The sequence below is a fragment of the Phalangium opilio genome, unplaced genomic scaffold (genome assembly GCF_054372755.1).
Source record: "Phalangium opilio isolate 3A_F unplaced genomic scaffold, DU_Popi_V2 ptg000054l_1, whole genome shotgun sequence".
In the NCBI taxonomy this organism is placed as follows: domain Eukaryota; kingdom Metazoa; phylum Arthropoda; class Arachnida; order Opiliones; family Phalangiidae; genus Phalangium; species Phalangium opilio.
Window position 1 is genome coordinate 5,560,174 of NW_028324173.1, and position 22,649 is coordinate 5,582,822.

General features: G+C 37.3%; 11 non-coding genes and 36 pseudogenes across 11 annotated transcripts; all 47 read right to left on the reverse strand.

The window, feature by feature from the left end:
- Positions 1 to 2,024: 2,024 nt before the first annotated feature.
- Positions 2,025 to 2,143, reverse strand: LOC149671004 (5S ribosomal RNA; annotated as a pseudogene).
- A 137-nt stretch (positions 2,144 to 2,280) lies between these two features.
- Positions 2,281 to 2,399, reverse strand: LOC149671005 (5S ribosomal RNA; annotated as a pseudogene).
- Positions 2,400 to 2,850: 451 nt separating this feature from the next.
- LOC149671006 (5S ribosomal RNA) lies at positions 2,851 to 2,969 on the reverse strand (annotated as a pseudogene).
- A 2,249-nt stretch (positions 2,970 to 5,218) lies between these two features.
- LOC149671007 (5S ribosomal RNA) lies at positions 5,219 to 5,337 on the reverse strand (annotated as a pseudogene).
- Positions 5,338 to 5,683: 346 nt separating this feature from the next.
- On the reverse strand, positions 5,684 to 5,786 carry LOC149671008 (5S ribosomal RNA; annotated as a pseudogene).
- Positions 5,787 to 5,923: 137 nt separating this feature from the next.
- LOC149671009 (5S ribosomal RNA) lies at positions 5,924 to 6,042 on the reverse strand (annotated as a pseudogene).
- A 134-nt stretch (positions 6,043 to 6,176) lies between these two features.
- On the reverse strand, positions 6,177 to 6,295 carry LOC149671010 (5S ribosomal RNA). The gene has a single exon (XR_016367425.1). It is a non-coding gene; the product is annotated as a 5S ribosomal RNA (ribosomal RNA).
- Positions 6,296 to 6,432: 137 nt separating this feature from the next.
- On the reverse strand, positions 6,433 to 6,551 carry LOC149671011 (5S ribosomal RNA; annotated as a pseudogene).
- Positions 6,552 to 6,671: 120 nt separating this feature from the next.
- Positions 6,672 to 6,790, reverse strand: LOC149671012 (5S ribosomal RNA; annotated as a pseudogene).
- Positions 6,791 to 6,928: 138 nt separating this feature from the next.
- On the reverse strand, positions 6,929 to 7,047 carry LOC149671013 (5S ribosomal RNA). Its single transcript, XR_016367706.1, has one exon. It is a non-coding gene; the product is annotated as a 5S ribosomal RNA (ribosomal RNA).
- A 137-nt stretch (positions 7,048 to 7,184) lies between these two features.
- On the reverse strand, positions 7,185 to 7,303 carry LOC149671014 (5S ribosomal RNA). The gene has a single exon (XR_016367546.1). It is a non-coding gene; the product is annotated as a 5S ribosomal RNA (ribosomal RNA).
- A 357-nt stretch (positions 7,304 to 7,660) lies between these two features.
- On the reverse strand, positions 7,661 to 7,779 carry LOC149671015 (5S ribosomal RNA; annotated as a pseudogene).
- Positions 7,780 to 7,916: 137 nt separating this feature from the next.
- LOC149671016 (5S ribosomal RNA) lies at positions 7,917 to 8,034 on the reverse strand (annotated as a pseudogene).
- An 823-nt stretch (positions 8,035 to 8,857) lies between these two features.
- On the reverse strand, positions 8,858 to 8,976 carry LOC149671017 (5S ribosomal RNA; annotated as a pseudogene).
- Positions 8,977 to 9,323: 347 nt separating this feature from the next.
- LOC149671018 (5S ribosomal RNA) lies at positions 9,324 to 9,426 on the reverse strand (annotated as a pseudogene).
- A 137-nt stretch (positions 9,427 to 9,563) lies between these two features.
- Positions 9,564 to 9,682, reverse strand: LOC149671019 (5S ribosomal RNA; annotated as a pseudogene).
- A 1,967-nt stretch (positions 9,683 to 11,649) lies between these two features.
- On the reverse strand, positions 11,650 to 11,768 carry LOC149671020 (5S ribosomal RNA). Its single transcript, XR_016367747.1, has one exon. It is a non-coding gene; the product is annotated as a 5S ribosomal RNA (ribosomal RNA).
- A 361-nt stretch (positions 11,769 to 12,129) lies between these two features.
- LOC149671021 (5S ribosomal RNA) lies at positions 12,130 to 12,248 on the reverse strand (annotated as a pseudogene).
- Positions 12,249 to 12,385: 137 nt separating this feature from the next.
- On the reverse strand, positions 12,386 to 12,504 carry LOC149671022 (5S ribosomal RNA; annotated as a pseudogene).
- A 362-nt stretch (positions 12,505 to 12,866) lies between these two features.
- LOC149671023 (5S ribosomal RNA) lies at positions 12,867 to 12,985 on the reverse strand. Its single transcript, XR_016367457.1, has one exon. It is a non-coding gene; the product is annotated as a 5S ribosomal RNA (ribosomal RNA).
- Positions 12,986 to 13,107: 122 nt separating this feature from the next.
- Positions 13,108 to 13,210, reverse strand: LOC149671024 (5S ribosomal RNA; annotated as a pseudogene).
- A 137-nt stretch (positions 13,211 to 13,347) lies between these two features.
- On the reverse strand, positions 13,348 to 13,466 carry LOC149671025 (5S ribosomal RNA; annotated as a pseudogene).
- Positions 13,467 to 13,600: 134 nt separating this feature from the next.
- Positions 13,601 to 13,719, reverse strand: LOC149671026 (5S ribosomal RNA). Its single transcript, XR_016367535.1, has one exon. It is a non-coding gene; the product is annotated as a 5S ribosomal RNA (ribosomal RNA).
- Positions 13,720 to 13,841: 122 nt separating this feature from the next.
- On the reverse strand, positions 13,842 to 13,960 carry LOC149671027 (5S ribosomal RNA; annotated as a pseudogene).
- A 120-nt stretch (positions 13,961 to 14,080) lies between these two features.
- On the reverse strand, positions 14,081 to 14,199 carry LOC149671028 (5S ribosomal RNA; annotated as a pseudogene).
- Positions 14,200 to 14,337: 138 nt separating this feature from the next.
- Positions 14,338 to 14,456, reverse strand: LOC149671029 (5S ribosomal RNA). The gene has a single exon (XR_016367707.1). It is a non-coding gene; the product is annotated as a 5S ribosomal RNA (ribosomal RNA).
- A 137-nt stretch (positions 14,457 to 14,593) lies between these two features.
- Positions 14,594 to 14,712, reverse strand: LOC149671030 (5S ribosomal RNA). Its single transcript, XR_016367603.1, has one exon. It is a non-coding gene; the product is annotated as a 5S ribosomal RNA (ribosomal RNA).
- Positions 14,713 to 15,069: 357 nt separating this feature from the next.
- Positions 15,070 to 15,188, reverse strand: LOC149671031 (5S ribosomal RNA; annotated as a pseudogene).
- A 137-nt stretch (positions 15,189 to 15,325) lies between these two features.
- On the reverse strand, positions 15,326 to 15,443 carry LOC149671032 (5S ribosomal RNA; annotated as a pseudogene).
- Positions 15,444 to 16,266: 823 nt separating this feature from the next.
- Positions 16,267 to 16,385, reverse strand: LOC149671033 (5S ribosomal RNA; annotated as a pseudogene).
- A 362-nt stretch (positions 16,386 to 16,747) lies between these two features.
- LOC149671034 (5S ribosomal RNA) lies at positions 16,748 to 16,866 on the reverse strand (annotated as a pseudogene).
- A 347-nt stretch (positions 16,867 to 17,213) lies between these two features.
- LOC149671035 (5S ribosomal RNA) lies at positions 17,214 to 17,316 on the reverse strand (annotated as a pseudogene).
- A 137-nt stretch (positions 17,317 to 17,453) lies between these two features.
- On the reverse strand, positions 17,454 to 17,572 carry LOC149671036 (5S ribosomal RNA). The gene has a single exon (XR_016367458.1). It is a non-coding gene; the product is annotated as a 5S ribosomal RNA (ribosomal RNA).
- A 119-nt stretch (positions 17,573 to 17,691) lies between these two features.
- On the reverse strand, positions 17,692 to 17,810 carry LOC149671037 (5S ribosomal RNA; annotated as a pseudogene).
- Positions 17,811 to 17,947: 137 nt separating this feature from the next.
- Positions 17,948 to 18,066, reverse strand: LOC149671038 (5S ribosomal RNA; annotated as a pseudogene).
- A 362-nt stretch (positions 18,067 to 18,428) lies between these two features.
- Positions 18,429 to 18,547, reverse strand: LOC149671039 (5S ribosomal RNA; annotated as a pseudogene).
- A 347-nt stretch (positions 18,548 to 18,894) lies between these two features.
- LOC149671040 (5S ribosomal RNA) lies at positions 18,895 to 18,997 on the reverse strand (annotated as a pseudogene).
- Positions 18,998 to 19,134: 137 nt separating this feature from the next.
- LOC149671041 (5S ribosomal RNA) lies at positions 19,135 to 19,253 on the reverse strand. Its single transcript, XR_016367459.1, has one exon. It is a non-coding gene; the product is annotated as a 5S ribosomal RNA (ribosomal RNA).
- A 119-nt stretch (positions 19,254 to 19,372) lies between these two features.
- On the reverse strand, positions 19,373 to 19,491 carry LOC149671042 (5S ribosomal RNA; annotated as a pseudogene).
- A 137-nt stretch (positions 19,492 to 19,628) lies between these two features.
- On the reverse strand, positions 19,629 to 19,747 carry LOC149671043 (5S ribosomal RNA; annotated as a pseudogene).
- Positions 19,748 to 20,332: 585 nt separating this feature from the next.
- Positions 20,333 to 20,451, reverse strand: LOC149671044 (5S ribosomal RNA; annotated as a pseudogene).
- A 122-nt stretch (positions 20,452 to 20,573) lies between these two features.
- On the reverse strand, positions 20,574 to 20,676 carry LOC149671045 (5S ribosomal RNA; annotated as a pseudogene).
- Positions 20,677 to 20,813: 137 nt separating this feature from the next.
- LOC149671046 (5S ribosomal RNA) lies at positions 20,814 to 20,932 on the reverse strand (annotated as a pseudogene).
- Positions 20,933 to 21,066: 134 nt separating this feature from the next.
- On the reverse strand, positions 21,067 to 21,169 carry LOC149671047 (5S ribosomal RNA; annotated as a pseudogene).
- Positions 21,170 to 21,289: 120 nt separating this feature from the next.
- Positions 21,290 to 21,408, reverse strand: LOC149671048 (5S ribosomal RNA; annotated as a pseudogene).
- Positions 21,409 to 21,545: 137 nt separating this feature from the next.
- Positions 21,546 to 21,664, reverse strand: LOC149671049 (5S ribosomal RNA). The gene has a single exon (XR_016367454.1). It is a non-coding gene; the product is annotated as a 5S ribosomal RNA (ribosomal RNA).
- Positions 21,665 to 22,021: 357 nt separating this feature from the next.
- On the reverse strand, positions 22,022 to 22,140 carry LOC149671050 (5S ribosomal RNA; annotated as a pseudogene).
- Between the last annotated feature and the right edge of the window lie 509 nt (positions 22,141 to 22,649).

Genomic DNA, 22,649 nt, shown 5'->3' on the forward strand with positions numbered 1-22,649 from the left:
AGAGTGCTAGTTAATAATTCGAATTTAAATTAAGTGAGACAAATAAACCTTCATCATTTTAAAACAATAACAAAAAAACATGTTTGCTTTTTACCTCTCCGAGTGACGTATGTCACGGAGAGGTTCTGTAACGATCGTGTGTGTCTGTGTGTCTGTCTGTGTGTGTGTGTCTGTTGTTACACCCACGTGACCGCGTTCGCAGTTTCCAAATCGGAGCAAACGTGTTCGCCATTTCCGAACTGCTTTCACAGTCACGGAAATGGCTCCTCTACTTGAGTTCTCACACCACCATCTTCTGGTCTTTGTCCATCCCACACGGACACCAGTCTGTACTTACTGGCTTCTAATCACCACCATCTTTTTGTCTTCGTTCATCCCACATGGACACCAGTCTGTATATACTGGCTTCTAATCACCACCATTTTCTGGTCTTCGTCCATTCCACTTGGACACCAGTCTGTACATACTGGCTTCTAATCACCACCATCTTCTGGTCTTTGTCCATCCCACTTGGACACCAGTCTGTGCATACTGACTTCTAAACTCCACCATCTACTGGTCTTCCGTCTATTCCACATAGACACCAATCTGTCTCATTGGCTTCGAACTCCATCGTCATCGTTTGGTTTAAGACATTCGCGGCGATCAGCTAGGGTTACGAGAAACGTCTAGCCTCCCTAGAGTGGGTTGTCCACCAAAGGTTTTCGCAATTGCGGTTGTTCTTGCTTTGAAGTGTAGTTCGACACCCTTATATACTACCTATTTGAGCAAGGCGAAGCAACCGGCGTATGCTTCATTTCAAACGCCAATATTAGTCAGATCTCTGAAGAATGTTTAATTGTTCTTTATCAAAACGATGTAACGCTCAATAAGGCAAACAACTGACGAAGAAAATATTTAATACTAATTTTATTTATTTTAATATTTAAGATAATCTTGTTTCTCAACTCAAAATTAATACGGAAAGAGTTAAAAAGCAGCTTATGTTTTTGTCTGTGTGTGTCCGTCCATTGTTACACTAGTGCGTCGCGTTAGCAGTTAGCCTTGTGTTGATGTGTTAAGAAATCATACAGAACCTTAATATTCCCTTTTTCCATAATATAAAGTGAATATGTGGAAGTATTTTTCGTAATTATGATGAATTTAGTACTTTTGTGGCTTTAAAACTCTGTTTCATTTTGATATTCCAAAGATTTTTTTTAATATTGTTATTTGAAATGGCTGTTAATATATTACTTAAGCTATACTACATCTGTGTATAGAATAATCCTTGGTTTAGTGATTTCATGAAGAAAACTAAGACCTAGACTCCAGCGGGTATAACAAGCGTTATTCGCAATAGTCTTAGTGAAACAAAGTGTAAATAATTGAGGCCTGAGGTGAAGTAAACTTTTGGCTTTGATTTTCGTGCCTGAAATGAAGAGACATTAACGGTTCAGAGTAAAAGTTAAATACACTATTAAATAATCAGGTTAAGATTTTATAATAGAAGAAAAGATCATGGTGGCAATTAGATTAGTAAAAGGGCTTATGGTAAACTGGTAGTAGCTACAGACTTATTATTCTCTTTATGGTGCGCATTGACTATTAGTGCGTCTAGCTACAATTTAGCTTTGGTGTTATTTAACGTTAACATTCATGTTGGCAAACTAAGAATATTGTTGAGGTGAGACGAGACGATAGTGTTTACACTGCAAACCAGTTGTGAATGTAGCTATCAGAATATAGGGTAAACAACTGAAGCGTAGACTTCATTTCCTGTTCTTTTCCCCATTAACTGATTTCCATGTAACCAAGATTTATCCTTATTCGATGTGAAATGTCGTCTGCTTTACTGTACATTCGCTACATTAGGAATACTGCTTCAATATTTCGTAAATTTTTACTTCAAAAAAGTGAAATAATTCCATATCTAGGTAAATAAGTTTGTAGTAGTAGACCTCTTGACTCGGAGATGTAATATTTTGGTTTTCCCAACTTGTTTCATATCTATTAAAATTTAAAAGAGGAAAAAAAAGTGAAAAAGCCAACGGAACGCGGTGTTCCTAAGTGGTCTCCCTCTCAAGTACTGACTGCGCTCGACGCTGCTTAACTTCGGTGATCGGACGAGAACCGGTGTATTCAGCGTGATATGGTCGTTGCCGAGAGTGCTAGTTAATAATTCGTATTTAAAATAAGTGAGACAAATGAACCTTCATCATTTTAAAACAATAACAAAATGAAAACATGTTTGCTTTTTTCATATCTATTAAAATTTAGAAGAGGAAAAAAAAGTGAAAAAGCCAACGGCACGCAGTGTTCCTAAGTGGTCTCCCTCCCAAGTAGTGACTGCGCTCGACGCTGCTTAACTTCGGTTATCGGACGAGAACCGTTGTATTCAGCGTGATATGGCCGTTGCCGAGAGTGCTAGTTAATAATTTGAATTAAATTAACTTTCATCTTTATAAAACAATAACAAAAAGAAGATATGTTTGCTTTTTTCATATCTGGTGGAATTTGAAAGAGGAAACAAAAGTGAAAAAGCCAACGGCACGCAGTATTCCCAAGTACTGTATGCTCTCGACGCTGCTATCGTCGGCGGTCGGACGAGAACCGGTGTTTTCAGCGTGATATGGCCGTTGCACGCAGTATTCCCAAGTACTTACTGCGCTCGACGCTGCTAACGTCGGCGGTCGGACGAGAACCGGTGTTCTCAGCGTGATATGGCCGTTGCCGAGAGTGCTAGATAATAATTCGAATTTAAATTAAGTGAGACAAATTAACCTTCATCTTTTTAAAACAATAACAAAAAGAAAATATGTTTGCTTTTTCATATCTATTGGAATTTAAAAGAGGAAAAAAAAGTGAAAAAGCTAACGGCACGCAGTGTTCCTAAGTGGTCGCCCTTCCAAGTTCTGACTGCGCTCGACGCTGCTTAACTTCGGTTATCGGACGAGAACCGGTGTATTCAGCGTGATAAGGCCGTTGCCGAGAGTGCTAGTTAATAATTTGAATTTAATTAACCTTCATCTTTATAAAACAATAACAAAATGAAGATACGTTTGCTTTTTTCATATCTGGTGGAATTTAAAAGAGGAAACAAAAGTGAAAAAGCCAACGGCACGCAGTATTCCCAAGTACTGTATGCGCTCGACGCTGCTTAACTTCGGTTATCGGACGAGAACCGGTGAATTCAGCGTGATATGGCCGTTGCCGAGAGTGCTAGTTAATAATTCGAATTTAAATTAAGTGAGACAAATAAACCTTCATCATTTTAAAACAATAACAAAAAAAACATGTTTGCTTTTTACCTCTCCGAGTGACGTATGTCACGGAGAGGTTCTGTAACGATCGTGTGTGTCTGTGTGTCTGTCTGTCTGTGTGTCTGTTGTTACACCCACGTGACCGCGTTCGCAGTTTCCAAATCGGAGCAAACGTGTTCGCCATTTCCGAACTGCTTTCACAGTCACGGAAATGGCTCCTCTACTTGAGTTCTCACACCACCATCTTCTGGTCTTTGTCCATCCCACACGGACACCAGTCTGTACTTACTGGCTTCTAATCACCACCATATTTTTGTCTTCGTTCATCCCACATGGACACCAGTCTGTATATACTGGCTTCTAATCACCACCATTTTCTGGTCTTCGTCCATTCCACTTGGACACCAGTCTGTACATACTGGCTTCTAATCACCACCATCTTCTGGTCTTTGTCCATCCCACTTGGACACCAGTCTGTGCATACTGACTTCTAAACACCACCATCTACTGGTCTTCCGTCTATTCCACATAGACACCAATCTGTCTCATTGGCTTCGAACTCCATCGTCATCGTTTGGTTTAAGACATTCGCGGCGATCAGCTAGGGTTACGAGAAACGTCTAGCCTCCCTAGAGTGGGTTGTCCACCAAAGGTTTTCGCAATTGCGGTTGTTCTTGCTTTGAAGTGTCGTTCGACACCCTTATATACTACCTATTTGAGCAAGGCGAAGCAACCGGCGTATGCTTCATTTCAAACGCCAATATTAGTCAGATCTCTGAAGAATGTTTAATTGTTCTTTATCAAAACGATGTAACGCTCAATTAGGCAAACAACTGACGAAGAAAATATTTAATACTAATTTTATTTATTTTAATATTTAAGATAATCTTGTTTCTCAACTCAAAATTAATACGGAAAGAGTTAAAAAGCAGCTTATGTTTTTGTCTGTGTGTGTCCGTCCATTGTTACACTAGTGCGTCGCGTTAGCAGTTAGCCTTGTGTTGATGTGTTAAGAAATCATACAGAACCTTAATATTCCCTTTTTCCATAATATAAAGTGAATATGTGGAAGTATTTTTCGTAATTATGATGCATTAAGTACTTTTGTGGCTTTAAAACTCTGTTTCATTTTGATATTCCAAAGATTTTTTTTAATATTGTTATTTGAAATGGCTGTTAATATATTACTTAAGCTATACTACATCTGTATATAGAATAATCCTTGGTTTAGTGATTTCATGAAGAAAACTAAGACCTAGACTCCGGCGGGTATAACAAGCGTTATTCGCAATAGTCTTAGTGAAACAAAGTGTAAATAATTGAGGCCTGAGGTGAAGTAAACTTTTGGCTTTGATTTTCGTGCCTGAAATGAAGAGACATTAACGGTTCAGAGTAAACGTTAAATACACTATTAAATAATCAGGTTAAGATTTTATAATAGAAGAAAAGATCATGGTGGCAATTAGATTAGTAAAAGGGCTTATGGTAAACTGGTAGTAGCTACAGACTTATTATTCTCTTTATGGTGCGCATTGACTATTAGTGCGTCTAGCTACAATTTAGCTTTGGTGTTATTTAACGTTAACATTCATGTTGGCAAACTAAGAATATTGTTGAGGTGAGACGAGACGATAGTGTTTACACTGCAAACCAGTTGTGAATGTAGCTATCAGAATATAGGGTAAACAACTGAAGCGAAGACTTCATTTCCTGTTCTTTTCCCCATTAACTGATTTCCATGTAACCAAGATTTATCCTTATTCGATGTGAAATGTCGTCTGCTTTACTGTACATTCGCTACGTTAGGAATACTGCTTCAATATTTCGTAAATTTTTACTTCAAAAAAGTGAAATAATTCCATATCTAGGTAAATAAGTTTGTAGTAGTAGACCTCTTGACTCGGAGATGTAATATTTTGGTTTTCCCAACTTATTTCATATCTATTAAAATTTAAAAGAGGAAAAAAAAGTGAAAAAGCCAACGGCACGCAGTGTTCCTAAGTGGTCTCCCTCCCAAGTAGTGACTGCGCTCGACGCTGCTTAACTTCGGTTATCGGACGAGAACCGGTGTATTCAGCGTGATATGGCCGTTGCCAAGAGTGGTAGTTAATAATTTTAATTTAATTAGTTTCATCTTTATAAAACAATAACAAAAAGAAGATATGTTTGCTTTTTTCATATTTGGTGGAATTTGAAAGAGGAAACAAAAGTGAAAAAGCCAACGGCACGCAGTATTCCCAAGTACTGTATGCGCTCGACGCTGCTTAACTTCGGTTATCGGACGAGAACCGTTGTATTCAGCGTGATATCGCCGTTGCCGAGAGTGCTAGTTAATAATTTGAATTTAATTAACTTTCATCTTTATAAAACAATAACAAAAAGAAGATATGTTTGCTTTTTTCATATCTGATGGAATTTAAAAGAGGAAACAAAAGTGAAAAAGCCAACGGCACGCAGAGTTTCAAAGTACTGACTGCGCTCGACGCTGCTTAACTGCGGTGATCGGACGAGAACCGGTGTTTTCAGCGTGATATGGCCGTTGCCGAGAGTGCTATATAATAATTCGAATTTAAATTAAGTGAGACAAATTATCCTTCATCTTTTTAAAACAATAACAAAAAGAAAACATGTTTGCTTTTTTCATATCTATTGGAATTTAAAAGAGGAAAAAAAAGTTAAAAAGACAACGGCACGCAGTGTTCCTAAGTGGTCTCCCTCCCAAGTACTGACTGCGCTCGACGCTGCTTATCTTCGGTGATAGGACTAGAACCGGTGTTTTCAGCGCGATATGGCCGTTGGCGAGAGTGCTAGTTAATAATTCGAATTTAAATTAAGTGAGACAAATTAACCATCTTTTTAAAACAATAACAAAAAGAAAATAAGTTTGCTTTTTTCATATCTATTGGAATTTAAAAGAGGAAAAAAAAGTGAAAAAACCAACGGCACGCAGTGTTCCTAAGTGGTCTCCCTCCCAAGTACTGACTGCGCTCGACGCTGCTTAACTTCGGTGATCGGACGAGAACCGGTGTTTTCAGCGTGATATGGCCGTTGCTGAGAGTGCTAGTTAATAATTCGAACTTAAATTAAGTGAGACAAATTAACCTTCATCTTTTTAAAACAATAACCAAAAGAAAATATGTTTGCTTTTTTGAAATTTATTGGAATATAAAAGTGGAAAAAAAAGTGAAAAAGCCAACGGCACGCAGTGTTCCTAAGTGGTCTCCCTCCCAAGTACTGACTGTGCTCGACGCTGCTTAACTTCGGTGATCGGACGAGAACCGGTGTTTTCAGCGTAATATGGCCGTTGCCCAGAGTGCTATTTAATAATTTGAATTTAATTAACCTTCATCTTTATAAAACAATAACAAAAAGAAGATATGTTTGCTTTTTTCATATCTATTGGAATTTAAAAGTGGAAAAAAAGTGAAAAACCAACGGCACGCAGTGTTCCTAAGTGGTCTCCCTCCCATGTACTGACTGCGCTCGACGCTGCTTAACTTCGGTGATAGGACTAGAACCGGTGTTTTCAGCGCGATATGGCCGTTGCCGAGAGTGCTAGTTAATAATTCGAATTTAAATTAAGTGAGACAAATTAACCTTCATCTTTTTAAAACAGTAACAAAAAGAAAATAAGTTTGCTTTTTTCATATCTATTGGAATTTAAAAGAGGAAAAAAAAAGTGAAAAAGCCAACGGCACGCAGTGTTCCTAAGTGGTCTCCCTCCCAAGTACTGTCTGCGCTCGACGCTGCTTAACTTCGGTGATCGGACGAGAACCGGTGTTTTCAGCGTGATATGGCCGTTGCTGAGAGTGCTAGTTAATAATTCGAACTTAAATTAAGTGAGACAAATTAACCTTCATCTTTTTAAAACAATAACAAAAAGAAAATATGTTTGCTTTTTTGAAATTTATTGGAATATAAAAGTGGAAAAAAAAGTGAAAAAGCCAACGGCACGCAGTGTTCCTAAGTGGTCTCCCTCCCAAGTACTGACTGCGCTCGACGCTGCTTAACTTCGGTGATCGGACGAGAACCGGTGTTTTCAGCGTGATATGGCCGTTGCCGAGAGTGCTTTTTAATAATTTGAATTTAATTAACCTTCATATTTATAAAACAATAAAAAAAGAAGATATGTTTGCTTATTTCATATCTATTGGAATTTAAAAGTGGAAAAAAAGTGAAAAACCAACGGCACGCAGAGTTTCCAATTACTGACTGCCCTCGACGCAGCTTAACTTCGGTGATAGGACTAGAACCGGTGTTTTCAACGTGATATGGCCGTTGCCGAGAGTGCTAGTTAATAATTCGAATTTAAATTAAGTGAGACAAATTAACCTTTATCTTTTTAAAACAATAACAAAAAGAAAATATGTTTGCTTTCTTCATATCTATTGGCATTTAAAAGACAAAAAAAGTGAAAAAGCTAACGGCAAGCAGTGTTCCTAAGTGGTCTCCCTCCCAAGTACTGACTGCGCTCGACTCTGCTTAACTTCGGTGTTCGGACGAGAACCGGTGTATTCAGCGTGATATGGTCGTTGCCGAGAGTGCTAGTTAATAATTCGAATTTAAATTAAGTGAGACAAATTAACCTTCATCATTTTAAAACAATAACAAAATGAAAACATGTTTGCTTTTTTCATATCTATTAAAATTTAAAAGAGGAAAAAAAAGTGAAAAAGCCAACGGCACGCAGTGTTCCTAAGTGGTCTCCCTCCAAAGTAGTGACTGCGCTCGACGCTGCTTAACTTCGGTTATCGACGAGAACCGGTGTATTCAGCGTGATATGGCCGTTGCCAAGAGTGCTAGTTAATAATTTTAATTTAATTAGTTTCATCTTTATAAAACAATAACAAAAAGAAGATATGTTTGCTTTTTTCATATTTGGTGGAATTTGAAAGAGGAAACAAAAGTGAAAAAGCCAACGGCACGCAGTATTCCCAAGTACTGTATGCGCTCGACGCTGCTTAACTTCGGTTATCGGACGAGAACCGTTGTATTCAGCGTGATATGGCCGTTGCCAAGAGTGCTAGTTAATAATTTGAATTTAATTAACTTTCATCTTTATAAAACAATAACAAAATGAAGATATGTGTGCTTTTTTCAAATCGGGTGGAATTTACAAGAGGAAACAAAAGTGAAAAACCAACGGCACGCAGTATTCCCAAGTACTGACTGCGCTCGACGCTGCTAACGTCGGCGATCGGACGAGAACCGGTGTTCTCAGCGTGATATGGCCGTTGCCGAGAGTGCTAGTTAAAAATTCGAATTTAAATTAAGTGAGACAAATTAACCTTCATCTTTATAAATCCATAACAAAAAGAAGATATGTTTGCTTTTTTCATATCGGGTGGAATTTAAAAGAGGAAACAAAAGTGAAAAAGCCAACGGCACGCAGCATTAACAAGTACTGACTGCGCTCGACGCTGCTAACGTCGGCGATCGGACGAGAACCGGTGTTCTCAGCGTGATATGGCCGTTGCCGAGAGTGCTAGATAATAATTCGAATTTAAATTAAATGAGACAAATTAACCTTCATCTTTTTAAAACAATAACAAAAAGAAAATATGTTTGCTTTTTTGAAATTTATTGGAATATAAATGTGGAAAAAAAAGTGAAAAAGCCAACGGCACGCAGTGTTCCTAAGTGGTCTCCCTCCCAAGTACTGACTGCGCTCGATGCTTCTTAACTTCGGTGATCGGACGAGAACCGGTGTTTTCAGCGTGATATGGCCGTTGCCGAGAGTGCTAATTAATAATTTGAATTTAATTAACCTTCATCTTTATAAAACAATAACAAAAAGAAGATATGTTTGCTTTTTTCATATCTGATGGAATTTAAAAGAGGAAACATAAGTGAAAAAGCCAACGGCACGCAGAGTTTCCAAGTACTGACTTCGCTCGACGCTGCTTATTTTCGGTGATCGGACGAGAACCGGTGTTTTCAGCTTGATTTGGCCGTTGCCGAGAGTGCTATCTAATAATTTGAATTTAATTAACCTTCATCTTTATAAAACAATAACAAAAAGAAGATATGTTTGCTTTTTTCATATCTGATGGAATTTAAAAGAGGAAACAAAAGTGAAAAAGCCAACGGCACGCAGAGTTTCAAAGTACTGACTGCGCTCGACGCTGCTTAACTGCGGTGATCGGACGAGAACCGGTGTTCTCAGCGTGATATGGCCGTTGCCGAGAGTGCTAGATAATAATTCGAATTTAAATTAAGTGAGACAAATTAACCTTCATCTTTTTAAAACAATAACAAAAAGAAAATATGTTTGCTTTTTTGAAATTTATTGGAATATAAATGTGGAAAAAAAAGTGAAAAAGCCAACGGCACGCAGTGTTCCTAAGTGGTCTCCCTCCCAAGTACTGAATGCGCTCGATGCTTCTTAACTTCGGTGATCGGACGAGAACCGGTGTTTTCAGCGTGATATGGCCGTTGCCGAGAGTGCTAATTAATAATTTGAATTTAATTAACCTTCATCTTTATAAAACAATAACAAAAAGAAGATATGTTTGCTTTTTTCATATCTGATGGAATTTAAAAGAGGAAACATAAGTGAAAAAGCCAACGGCACGCAGAGTTTCCAAGTACTGACTTCGCTCGACGCTGCTTATTTTCGGTGATGGGACGAGAACCGGTTTTTTAAGCGTGATATGGCCGTTGCCGAGAGTGCTATTTAATAATTTGAATTTAATTAACCTTCATCTTTATAAAACAATAACAAAAAGAAGATATGTTTGCTTTTTTCATATCTGGTGAAATTTAAAAGAGGAAACAAAAAGGAAAAAGCCAACGGCACGCAGTGTTTCCAAGTACTGACTGCGCTCGAGGCTGCTTAACTTCGGTGATCGGACTAGAACCGGTGTTTTCAGCGTGATATGGCCGTTGCCGAAAGTGCTAGTTAATAATTCGAATTTAAATTAAGTGAGACAAATTAACCTTCATCCTTTTAAAACAATAACAAAAAGAAAACATGATTGCTTTTTTCATATCCATCCATAACAATACTCATTAAAAGTGATTTCATCTCGATTGATCAATAAATAAAAATGAACCTCGATTTTTAATAACATTTTCAAAATCGACGTTTCTCGGCCAGAGAAAAACATTTTGAGAATTTTTTCACTATTTTAAAATATAACCACTGAAACCACTATTTTTGTACTTTTTGCTTTAATTCAAGCAAATGTAACGATATTCATTCAAAAAACTGTTCAAATTCAATTTTCAATAAGAAATCGTTGTCACGGATTTTGTACCTTGAAGAAAAAAAACATGCGATTTTTTCGGTACACTTTTTAATGCATTTTTTTCCGGACAAATGTTTGACCGAATTCAAATAAATTACCTATAAAATACTCATTAAAATTGATTTCATTTCGATTGATCAATAAATAAAAATGAACCTCGATTTTTAATAACATTTTCTAAATGATGTGTTAAGAAATCATACAGAACCTTAATATTCCCTTTTTCCATAATATAAAGTGAATATGTGGAAGTATTTTTCGTAATTATGATGCATATAGTACTTTTGTGGCTTTAAAACTCTGTGTCATTTTGATATTCCAAAGATTTTTTTTAATATTGTTATTTGAAATGGCTGTTAATATATTACTTAAGCTATACTACATCTGTATATAGAATAATCCTTGGTTTAGTGATTTCATGAAGAAAACTAAGACCTAGACTCCGGCGGGTATAACAAGCGTTATTCGCAATAGTCTTAGTGAAACAAAGAGTAAATAATTGAGGCCTGAGGTGAATTAAACTTTTGGCTTTGATTTTCGTGTCTGAAATGAAGAGACATTAACGGTTCAGAGTAAAAGTTAAATACACTATTAAATAATCAGGTTAAGATTTTATAATAGAAGAAAAAATCATGGTGGCAATTAGATTAGTAAAAGGGCTTATGGTAAACTGGTAGTAGCTACAGACTTATTATTCTCTTTATGGTGCGCATTGACTATTAGTGCGTCTAGCTACAATTTAGCTTTGGTGTTATTTAACGTTAACATTCATGTTGGCAAACTAAGAATATTGTTGAGGTGAGACGAGACGATAGTGTTTACACTGCAAACCAGTTGTGAATGTAGCTATCAGAATATAGGGTAAACAACTGAAGCGTAGACTTCATTTCCTGTTCTTTTCCCCATTAACTGATTTCCATGTAACCAAGATTTATCCTTATTCGATGTGAAATGTCGTCTGCTTTACTGTACATTCGCTACGTTTGGAATACTGCTTCAATATTTCGTAAATTTTTACTTCAAAAAAGTGAAATAATTCCATATCTAGGTAAATAAGTTTGTAGTAGTAGACCTCTTGACTCGGAGAGGTAATATTTTGGTTTTCACAACTTGTTTCATATCTATTAAAATTTAAAAAAGCAAAAGAAAAGTGAAAAAGCCAACGGCACGCAGTGTTCCTAAGTGGTCTCCCTCCCAAGTACTGACTGCGCTCGACGCTGCTTAACTTCGGTGATCGGACGAGAACCGGTGTATTCAGCGTGATATGGCCGTTTCCAAGAGTGCTAGTTAATAATTTTAATTTAATTAACTTTCATCTTTATAAAACAATAACAAAATGAAGATATGTGTGCTTTTTTCAAATCGGGTGGAATTTAAAAGAGGAAACAAAAGTGAAAAACCAACGGCACGCAGTATTCCCAAGTACTGACTGCGCTCGACGGTGCTTAACTTCGGTGATAGGACTAGAACCGGTGTTTTCAGCGTGATATGGCCGTTGCTGAGAGTGCTAGTTAATAATTAGAATTTAAATTAAGTGAGACAAATTAACCTTCATCTTTTTAAAACAATAACAAAAAGAAAATATGCTTGCTTTTTTGAAATTTATTGGAATATAAATGTGGAAAAAAAAGTGAAAAAGCCAACGGCACGCAGTGTTCCCAAGTGGTCTCCCTCCCAAGTACTGACTGCGCTCGATGGTGCTTAACTTCGGTGATAGGACTAGAACCGGTGTTTTCAGCGTGATATGGCCGTTGCCGAGAGTGCTAGTTAATAATTCGAATTTAAATTAAGTGAGACAAATTAACCTTTATCTTTTTAAAACAATAACAAAATGAAAACATGTTTGCTTTTTTCATATCTATTAAAATTTAAAAGAGGAAAAAAAAGTGAAAAAGCCAACGGCACGCAGTGTTCCTAAGTGGTCTCCCTCCCAAGTAGTGACTGCGCTCGACGCTGCTTAACTTCGGTTATCGGACGAGAACCGGTGTATTCAGCGTGATATGGCCGTTGCCGAGAGTGCTAGTTAATAATTTGAATTTAATTAACTTTCATCTTTATAAAACAATAACAAAATGAAGATATGTGTGCTTTTTTCAAATCGGGTGGAATTTAAAAGAGGAAACATAAGTGAAAAAGCCAACGGCACGCAGAGTTTCCAAGTACTGACTTCGCTCGACGCTGCTTATTTTCGGTGATCGGACGAGAACCGGTGTTTTCAGCTTGATTTGGCCGTTGCCGAGAGTGCTATCTAATAATTTGAATTTAAATTAAGTGAGACAAATTATCCTTCATCTTTTTAAAACAATAACAAAAAGAAAACATGTTTGCTTTTTTCATATCTATTGGAATTTAAAAGAGGAAAAAAAAGTTAAAAAGACAACGGCACGCAGTGTTCCTAAGTGGTCTCCCTCCCAAGTACTGACTGCGCTCGACGCTGCTTAACTTCGGTGATCGGACGAGAACCGGTGTTTTCAGCGTGATGTGGCCGTTGCCCAGAGTACTGTTTAATAATTTGAATTTAATTAACCTTCATCTTTATAAAACAATAACAAAAAGAAGATATGTTTGCTTTTTTCATATCTGATGGAATTTAAAAGAGGAAACAAAAGTGAAAAAGCCAACGGCACGCAGAGTTTCAAAGTACTGACTGCGCTCGACGCTGCTTAACTGCGGTGATCGGACGAGAACCGGTGTTTTCAGCGTGATATGGCCGTTGCCGAGAGTGCTATATAATAATTCGAATTTAAATTAAGTGAGACAAATTATCCTTCATCTTTTTAAAACAATAACAAAAAGAAAACATGTTTGCTTTTTTCATATCTATTGGAATTTAAAAGAGGAAAAAAAAGTTAAAAAGACAACGGCACGCAGTGTTCCTAAGTGGTCTCCCTCCCAAGTACTGACTGCGCTCGACGCTGCTTATCTTCGGTGATAGGACTAGAACCGGTGTTTTCAGCGCGATATGGCCGTTGGCGAGAGTGCTAGTTAATAATTCGAATTTAAATTAAGTGAGACAAATTAACCATCTTTTTAAAACAATAACAAAAAGAAAATAAGTTTGCTTTTTTCATATCTATTGGAATTTAAAAGAGGAAAAAAAAGTGAAAAAACCAACGGCACGCAGTGTTCCTAAGTGGTCTCCCTCCCAAGTACTGACTGCGCTCGACGCTGCTTAACTTCGGTGATCGGACGAGAACCGGTGTTTTCAGCGTGATATGGCCGTTGCCCAGAGTGCTATTTAATAATTTGAATTTAATTAACCTTCATCTTTATAAAACAATAACAAAAAGAAGATATGTTTGCTTTTTTGAAATTTATTGGAATATAAAAGTGGAAAAAAAAGTGAAAAAGCCAACGGCACGCAGTGTTCCTAAGTGGTCTCCCTCCCAAGTACTGACTGTGCTCGACGCTGCTTAACTTCGGTGATCGGACGAGAACCGGTGTTTTCAGCGTAATATGGCCGTTGCCCAGAGTGCTATTTAATAATTTGAATTTAATTAACCTTCATCTTTATAAAACAATAACAAAAAGAAGATATGTTTGCTTTTTTCATATCTATTGGAATTTAAAAGTGGAAAAAAAGTGAAAAACCAACGGCACGCAGTGTTCCTAAGTGGTCTCCCTCCCATGTACTGACTGCGCTCGACGCTGCTTAACTTCGGTGATAGGACTAGAACCGGTGTTTTCAGCGCGATATGGCCGTTGCCGAGAGTGCTAGTTAATAATTCGAATTTAAATTAAGTGAGACAAATTAACCTTCATCTTTTTAAAACAGTAACAAAAAGAAAATAAGTTTGCTTTTTTCATATCTATTGGAATTTAAAAGAGGAAAAAAAAAGTGAAAAAGCCAACGGCACGCAGTGTTCCTAAGTGGTCTCCCTCCCAAGTACTGTCTGCGCTCGACGCTGCTTAACTTCGGTGATCGGACGAGAACCGGTGTTTTCAGCGTGATATGGCCGTTGCTGAGAGTGCTAGTTAATAATTCGAACTTAAATTAAGTGAGACAAATTAACCTTCATCTTTTTAAAACAATAACAAAAAGAAAATATGTTTGCTTTTTTGAAATTTATTGGAATATAAAAGTGGAAAAAAAAGTGAAAAAGCCTACGGCACGCAGTGTTCCTAAGTGGTCTCCCTCCCAAGTACTGACTGCGCTCGACGCTGCTTAACTTCGGTGATCGGACGAGAACCGGTGTTTTCAGCGTGATATGGCCGTTGCCGAGAGTGCTTTTTAATAATTTGAATTTAATTAACCTTCATATTTATAAAACAATAAAAAAAGAAGATATGTTTGCTTATTTCATATCTATTGGAATTTAAAAGTGGAAAAAAAGTGAAAAACCAACGGCACGCAGAGTTTCCAATTACTGACTGCCCTCGACGCAGCTTAACTTCGGTGATAGGACTAGAACCGGTGTTTTCAACGTGATATGGCCGTTGCCGAGAGTGCTAGTTAATAATTCGAATTTAAATTAAGTGAGACAAATTAACCTTTATCTTTTTAAAACAATAACAAAAAGAAAATATGTTTGCTTTCTTCATATCTATTGGCATTTAAAAGACAAAAAAAGTGAAAAAGCTAACGGCAAGCAGTGTTCCTAAGTGGTCTCCCTCCCAAGTACTGACTGCGCTCGACTCTGCTTAACTTCGGTGTTCGGACGAGAACCGGTGTATTCAGCGTGATATGGTCGTTGCCGAGAGTGCTAGTTAATAATTCGAATTTAAATTAAGTGAGACAAATTAACCTTCATCATTTTAAAACAATAACAAAATGAAAACATGTTTGCTTTTTTCATATCTATTAAAATTTAAAAGAGGAAAAAAAAGTGAAAAAGCCAACGGCACGCAGTGTTCCTAAGTGGTCTCCCTCCAAAGTAGTGACTGCGCTCGACGCTGCTTAACTTCGGTTATCGACGAGAACCGGTGTATTCAGCGTGATATGGCCGTTGCCAAGAGTGCTAGTTAATAATTTTAATTTAATTAGTTTCATCTTTATAAAACAATAACAAAAAGAAGAAATGTTTGCTTTTTTCATATTTGGTGGAATTTGAAAGAGGAAACAAAAGTGAAAAAGCCAACGGCACGCAGTATTCCCAAGTACTGTATGCGCTCGACGCTGCTTAACTTCGGTTATCGGACGAGAACCGTTGTATTCAGCGTGATATGGCCGTTGCCAAGAGTGCTAGTTAATAATTTGAATTTAATTAACTTTCATCTTTATAAAACAATAACAAAATGAAGATATGTGTGCTTTTTTCAAATCGGGTGGAATTTAAAAGAGGAAACAAAAGTGAAAAACCAACGGCACGCAGTATTCCCAAGTACTGACTGCGCTCGACGCTGCTAACGTCGGCGATCGGACGAGAACCGGTGTTCTCAGCGTGATATGGCCGTTGCCGAGAGTGCTAGTTAAAAATTCGAATTTAAATTAAGTGAGACAAATTAACCTTCATCTTTATAAATCCATAACAAAAAGAAGATATGTTTGCTTTTTTCATATCGGGTGGAATTTAAAAGAGGAAACAAAAGTGAAAAAGCCAACGGCACGCAGCATTAACAAGTACTGACTGCGCTCGACGCTGCTAACGTCGGCGATCGGACGAGAACCGGTGTTCTCAGCGTGATATGGCCGTTGCCGAGAGTGCTAGATAATAATTCGAATTTAAATTAAATGAGACAAATTAACCTTCATCTTTTTAAAACAATAACAAAAAGAAAATATGTTTGCTTTTTTGAAATTTATTGGAATATAAATGTGGAAAAAAAAGTGAAAAAGCCAACGGCACGCAGTGTTCCTAAGTGGTCTCCCTCCCAAGTACTGACTGCGCTCGATGCTTCTTAACTTCGGTGATCGGACGAGAACCGGTGTTTTCAGCTTGATTTGGCCGTTGCCGAGAGTGCTATCTAATAATTTGAATTTAATTAACCTTCATCTTTATAAAACAATAACAAAAAGAAGATATGTTTGCTTTTTTCATATCTGATGGAATTTAAAAGAGGAAACAAAAGTGAAAAAGCCAACGGCACGCAGAGTTTCAAAGTACTGACTGCGCTCGACGCTGCTTAACTGCGGTAATCGGACGAGAACCGGTGTTCTCAGCGTGATATGGCCGTTGCCGAGAGTGCTAGATAATAATTCGAATTTAAATTAAGTGAGACAAATTAACCTTCATCTTTTTAAAACAATAACAAAAAGAAAATATGTTTGCTTTTTTGAAATTTATTGGAATATAAATGTGGAAAAAAAAGTGAAAAAGCCAACGGCACGCAGTGTTCCTAAGTGGTCTCCCTCCCAAGTACTGAATGCGCTCGATGCTTCTTAACTTCGGTGATCGGACGAGAACCGGTGTTTTCAGCGTGATATGGCCGTTGCCGAGAGTGCTAATTAATAATTTGAATTTAATTAACCTTCATCTTTATAAAACAATAACAAAAAGAAGATATGTTTGCTTTTTTCATATCTGATGGAATTTAAAAGAGGAAACATAAGTGAAAAAGCCAACGGCACGCAGAGTTTCCAAGTACTGACTTCGCTCGACGCTGCTTATTTTCGGTGATCGGACGAGAACCGGTGTTTTCAGCTTGATTTGGCCGTTGCCGAGAGTGCTATCTAATAATTTGAATTTAATTAACCTTCATCTTTATAAAACAATAACAAAAAGAAGATATGTTTGCTTTTTTCATATCTGATGGAATTTAAAAGAGGAAACAAAAGTGAAAAAGCCAACGGCACGCAGAGTTTCAAAGTACTGACTGCGCTCGACGCTGCTTAACTGCGGTGATCGGACGAGAACCGGTGTTTTCAGCGTGATATGGCCGTTGCCGAGAGTGCTATATAATAATTCGAATTTAAATTAAGTGAGACAAATTATCCTTCATCTTTTTAAAACAATAACAAAAAGAAAACATGTTTGCTTTTTTCATATCTATTGGAATTTAAAAGAGGAAAAAAAAGTTAAAAAGACAACGGCACGCAGTGTTCCTAAGTGGTCTCCCTCCCAAGTACTGACTGCGCTCGACGCTGCTTAACTTCGGTGATCGGACGAGAACCGGTGTTTTCAGCGTGATGTGGCCGTTGCCCAGAGTACTATTTAATAATTTGAATTTAATTAACCTTCATCTTTATAAAACAATAACAAAAAGAAGATATGTTTGCTTTTTTCATATCTATTGGAATTTAAAAGTGGAAAAAAGTGAAAAACCAACGGCACGCAGTGTTCTTAAGTGGTCTCCCTCCCAAGTACTGACTGCGCTCGACGGTGCTTAACTTCGGTGATAGGACTAGAACCGGTGTTTTCAGCGTGATATGGCCGTTGCTGAGAGTGCTAGTTAATAATTCGAATTTAAATTAAGTGAGACAAATTAACCTTCATCTTTTTAAAACAATAACAAAAAGAAAATATGCTTGCTTTTTTGAAATTTATTGGAATATAAATGTGGAAAAAAAAGTGAAAAAGCCAACGGCACGCAGTGTTCCTAAGTGGTCTCCCTCCCAAGTACTGACTGCGCTCGATGCTTCTTAACTTCGGTGATCGGACGAGAACCGGTGTTTTCAGCTTGATTTGGCCGTTGCCGAGAGTGCTATCTAATAATTTGAATTTAATTAACCTTCATCTTTATAAAACAATAACAAAAAGAAGATATGTTTGCTTTTTTCATATCTGATGGAATTTAAAAGAGGAAACAAAAGTGAAAAAGCCAACGGCACGCAGAGTTTCAAAGTACTGACTGCGCTCGACGCTGCTTAACTGCGGTAATCGGACGAGAACCGGTGTTCTCAGCGTGATATGGCCGTTGCCGAGAGTGCTAGATAATAATTCGAATTTAAATTAAGTGAGACAAATTAACCTTCATCTTTTTAAAACAATAACAAAAAGAAAATATGTTTGCTTTTTTGAAATTTATTGGAATATAAATGTGGAAAAAAAAGTGAAAAAGCCAACGGCACGCAGTGTTCCTAAGTGGTCTCCCTCCCAAGTACTGAATGCGCTCGATGCTTCTTAACTTCGGTGATCGGACGAGAACCGGTGTTTTCAGCGTGATATGGCCGTTGCCGAGAGTGCTAATTAATAATTTGAATTTAATTAACCTTCATCTTTATAAAACAATAACAAAAAGAAGATATGTTTGCTTTTTTCATATCTGATGGAATTTAAAAGAGGAAACATAAGTGAAAAAGCCAACGGCACGCAGAGTTTCCAAGTACTGACTTCGCTCGACGCTGCTTATTTTCGGTGATCGGACGAGAACCGGTGTTTTCAGCTTGATTTGGCCGTTGCCGAGAGTGCTATCTAATAATTTGAATTTAATTAACCTTCATCTTTATAAAACAATAACAAAAAGAAGATATGTTTGCTTTTTTCATATCTGATGGAATTTAAAAGAGGAAACAAAAGTGAAAAAGCCAACGGCACGCAGAGTTTCAAAGTACTGACTGCGCTCGACGCTGCTTAACTGCGGTGATCGGACGAGAACCGGTGTTTTCAGCGTGATATGGCCGTTGCCGAGAGTGCTATATAATAATTCGAATTTAAATTAAGTGAGACAAATTATCCTTCATCTTTTTAAAACAATAACAAAAAGAAAACATGTTTGCTTTTTTCATATCTATTGGAATTTAAAAGAGGAAAAAAAAGTTAAAAAGACAACGGCACGCAGTGTTCCTAAGTGGTCTCCCTCCCAAGTACTGACTGCGCTCGACGCTGCTTAACTTCGGTGATCGGACGAGAACCGGTGTTTTCAGCGTGATGTGGCCGTTGCCCAGAGTACTATTTAATAATTTGAATTTAATTAACCTTCATCTTTATAAAACAATAACAAAAAGAAGATATGTTTGCTTTTTTCATATCTATTGGAATTTAAAAGTGGAAAAAAGTGAAAAACCAACGGCACGCAGTGTTCTTAAGTGGTCTCCCTCCCAAGTACTGACTGCGCTCGACGGTGCTTAACTTCGGTGATAGGACTAGAACCGGTGTTTTCAGCGTGATATGGCCGTTGCTGAGAGTGCTAGTTAATAATTCGAATTTAAATTAAGTGAGACAAATTAACCTTCATCTTTTTAAAACAATAACAAAAAGAAAATATGCTTGCTTTTTTGAAATTTATTGGAATATAAATGTGGAAAAAAAAGTGAAAAAGCCAACGGCACGCAGTGTTCCTAAGTGGTCTCCCTCCCAAGTACTGACTGCGCTCGATGCTTCTTAACTTCGGTTATCGGACGAGAACCGGTGTTTTCAGCGTGATATGGCCGTTGCCGACAGTGCTAATTAATAATTTGAATTTAAGTAACCTTCATCTTCATAAAACAATAACAAAAAGAAGATATGTTTGCTTTTTTCAAATCTGATGGAATTTAAAAGAGGAAACATAAGTGAAAAAGCCAACGGCACGCAGATTTTCCAAGTACTGACTTCGCTCAACGCTGCTTATTTTCGGTGATCGGACGAGAACCGGTGTTTTCAGCTTGATTTGGCCGTTGCCGAGAGTGCTATCTAATAATTTGAATTTAATTAATCTTCATCTTTATAAAACAATAACAAAAAGAAGATATGTTTGCTTTTTTCATATCTGATGGAATTTAAAAGAGGAAACAAAAGTGAAAAAGCCAACGGCACGCAGAGTTTCAAAGTCCTGACTGCGCTAGACGCTGCTTAACTGCGGTGATCGGACGAGAACCGGTGTTTTCAGCGTGATATGGCCGTTGCCTAGAGTGCTAGATAATAATTCGAATTTAAATTAAGTGAGACAATTTGACCTTCATCTTTTTAAAACAATAACAAAAAAAAACATGTTTGCTTTTTTCATATCTATTAAAATTTAAAAGAGGAAAAAAAACGAAAAAGCCAACGGCACGCAGTGTTCCTAAGTGGTCTCCCTCCCAAGTACTGACTGCGCTCGACGCTGCTTAACTTCGGTAATCGGACGAGAACCGGTGTATTCAGCGTGTTATGGGCTTTGCCGAGAGTGCTAGTTAATAATTTGAATTAAATTTACTTTCATCTTTATAAAACAATAACAAAAAGAAGATATGTTTGCTTTTTTCATATCTGATGGAATTTAAAAGAGGAAACAAAAGTGAAAAAGCCAACGGCACGCAGAGTTTCAAAGTACTGACTGCGCTCGACGCTGCTTAACTGCGGTGATCGGAGGAGAACCGGTGTTTTCAGCGTGATATGGCCGTTGCCGAGAGTGCTAGATAATAATTCGAATTTAAATTAAGTGAGACAAATTATCCTTCATCTTTTTAAAGCAATAACAAAAAGAAAATATGTTTGCTTTTTTCATATCTATTGGAATTTAAAAGAGGAAAAAAAAGTTAAAAAGACAACGGCACGCAGTGTTCCTAAGTGGTCTCCCTCCCAAGTACTGACTGCGCTCGACGCTGCTTATCTTCGGTGATAGGACTAGTACCGGTGTTTTCAGCGCGATATGGCCGTTGGCGAGAGTGCTAGTTAATAATTCGAATTTAAATTAAGTGAGACAAATTAACCATCTTTTTAAAACAATAACAAAAAGAAAATAAGTTTGCTTTTTTCATATCTGATGGAATTTAAAAGAGGAAACAAAAGTGAAAAAGCCAACGGCACGCAGAGTTTCAAAGTACTGACTGCGCTCGACGCTGCTTAACTGCGGTGATCGGACGAGAACCGGTGTTTTCAGCGTAATATGGCCGTTGCCCAGAGTGCTATTTAATAATTTGAATTTAATTAACCTTCATCTTTATAAAACAATAACAAAAAGAAGATATGTTTGCTTTTTTCATATCTATTGGAATTTAAAAGTGGAAAAAAAGTGCAAAACCAACGGCACGCAGTGTTCCTAAGTGGTCTCCCTCCCATGTACTGACTGCGCTCGACGCTGCTTAACTTCGGTGATAGGACTAGAACCGGTGTTTTCAGCGCGATATGGCCGTTGCCGAGAGTGCTAGTTAATAATTCGAATTTAAATTAAGTGAGACAAATTAACCTTCATCTTTTTAAAACAGTAACAAAAAGAAAATAAGTTTGCTTTTTTCATATCTATTGGAATTTAAAACAGTAAAAAAAAGTGAAAAAGCCAACGGCACGCAGTGTTCCCAAGTGGTCTGCCTCCCAAGTACTGACTGCGCTCGACGCTGCTTAACTTCGGTGATCGGACGAGAACCGGTGTTTTCAGCGTGATATGGCCGTTGCCGAGAGTGCTTTTTAATAATTTGAATTTAATTAACCTTCATATTTTTAAAACAATAAAAAAAGAAGATATGTTTGCTTATTTCATATCTATTGGAATTTAAAAGTGGAAAAAAAGTGAAAAACCAACGGCACGCAGAGTTTCCAATTACTGACTGCCCTCGACGCAGCTTAACTTCGGTGATAGGACTAGAACCGGTGTTTTCAACGTGATATGGCCGTTGCCGAGAGTGCTAGTTAATAATTCGAATTTAAATTAAGTGAGACAAATTAACCTTTATCTTTTTAAAACAATAACAAAAAGAAAATATGTTTGTTTTTTTCATATCTATTGGCATTTAAAAGACAAAAAAAGTGAAAAAGCTAACGGCAAGCAGTGTTCCTAAGTGGTCTCCCTCCCAAGTACTGACTGCGCTCGACGCTGCTTATTTTCGGTGATGGGACGAGAACCGGTTTTTTAAGCGTGATATGGCCGTTGCCGAGAGTGCTATTTAATAATTTGAATTTAATTAAGCTTCATCTTTATAAAACAATAACAAAAAGAAGATATGTTTGCTTTTTTCATATCTGGTGAAATTTAAAAGAGGAAACAAAAAGGAAAAAGCCAACGGCACGCAGTGTTTCCAAGTACTGACTGCGCTCGAGGCTGCTTAACTTCGGTGATCGGACTAGAACCGGTGTTTTCAGCGTGATATGGCCGTTGCCGAAAGTGCTAGTTAATAATTCGAATTTAAATTAAGTGAGACAAATTAACCTTTTAAAACAATAACAAAAAGAAAACATGATTGCTTTTTTCATATCCATCCATAACAATACTCATTATAAGTGATTTCATCTCGATTGATCAATAAATAAAAATGAACCTCGATTTTTAATAACATTTTCAAAATCGACGTTTCTCGGCCAGAGAAAAACATTTTGAGAATTGTTTCACTATTTTAAAATATAACCTTTGAAACCACTATTTTTGTACTTTTTGCTTTAATTCA